The 1433-nt window shown below is 42.3% G+C and overlaps 1 pseudogene across 1 annotated transcript; it reads right to left on the bottom strand.

Annotated features, from left to right (window-relative positions):
• Window positions 1–724: 724 nt before the first annotated feature.
• On the bottom strand, window positions 725–1141 carry Hmgn2l2 (high mobility group nucleosomal binding domain 2 like 2; annotated as a pseudogene). Its single transcript, XR_015671169.1, has one exon. The product of XR_015671169.1 is annotated as a high mobility group nucleosomal binding domain 2 like 2 (transcript).
• Window positions 1142–1433: the final 292 nt, after the last annotated feature.

Raw genomic sequence — 1433 nt, forward strand, 5'->3', positions numbered from 1 at the left:
TATGGGGTATATGACAGTTTTATTTTTGAAAATTTTTTAACTGTAACCAGCTTTATTAAAGATACTTTTCATAAACAATCATGGTATTTCAGGCAGGACATGGGCAGACAGTCAACAATATACAAGAACTTCCAAATTCCCTTCTTGTATAGACTACCAAAATCAGAAATCCACCATAAAACCCAATGAAGTCTTCATTCAATGCTTTGAAAGGGGAAGTAGCTTAGAGTGAGGGTTGACATTTCACATTAAGGAGGTTGTTTAACAACTTTCCACAAGCCGACCCTGACTGTCAGGAACTGAACATGGCAGAATCATGAAGATCCACAATCTTTTATAAACGGAACCAGTGCTCTTCTGAGAACACTCGAAGTCACTGCAAAGTCCACATCGCCCAATAGACTAGAAGACCAATTTTGGGGGTGAGGCTCCAACAGGTCTCTGGTTTTAAGGGAATTAAGTCTATGTTGATGGTACAGGGAGGGAACAGGATATAGACATGAATTTAGAGTTTCCCCAGACCACAAGGCCTTTTTTTGCCTTGGTGGCCACCTATGCAAGACCACGATGTCTCTCCTGGAAGCCAAGAGGAACCTTCTGAAATTATCAGGGAAAGAGGTTTTCTGTCCTCAATTCAGCTTGGGTGATACTTTGTTGGTGACACATGATCCTTCTCCCCGCAACAATGAAGTGTTCCGTGTGCTAACAATATGGTGTTTTTTTTTTTAAGTAAAACAAAATTCTGCATTTTTATAAAACTTGATAAAAAAATAGTATTTCAAACTGTACAGTCACCAGAAGTACACAGTTATCAAAAATGCACACACGTCACTTGGCATCTCCAGCGCTTTCAGCTTCCTGTGCCTGGTCTGTGTCGGCATCTCCACTTTCTGCAGGATTATTCGCATCCTTACTGGCATCCGCTTTCCCCTTCTTCCCCTTGGGTACCTTCTTTGCAGGGGCCTTTCTAGGCTTGGGCTCTGGCTTCGGAGGAGCAGGTTTAGCAGACAACCTTGCAGATCTTCTCTGTGGCTCGTCCTTCACCTTGGCTTTGTTTCCTTTAGCATTCCCTTCAGCCTTTCTTTTGGGCATGGCGGCGGCAGGGGACATCGGCGCTGAGCACGGGTTTACAGCGGCGCGCTGGTTTATAGCGGCGCGTGGGTTTCGTCTGGGGGTCGTCCTCGCTGCTCCTACACACTGATCCTGAAAATTTCTTTGGAGTTATGAAAAAGAAAAAGGAAAACTCTTGCAACAATAGGTAATTTATCATTTTTATCAATGTCTGAAGGGATTTCCAGGAAACATAAAGATACATTTATACTAACAGATATTATATTGCATAGGAACACAGATGGGACCAAACTCAGAGATTTCTTGGTAAATTGTCTCCTAAGAGGTAAAACACTGACAAAATACGTATTTATTTGATATAT

This window comes from Rattus norvegicus, chromosome 2 (assembly GCF_021556685.1).
Source record: "Rattus norvegicus strain SHRSP/BbbUtx chromosome 2, alternate assembly SHRSP_T2T, whole genome shotgun sequence".
Taxonomy (NCBI): Eukaryota; Metazoa; Chordata; class Mammalia; order Rodentia; family Muridae; genus Rattus; species Rattus norvegicus.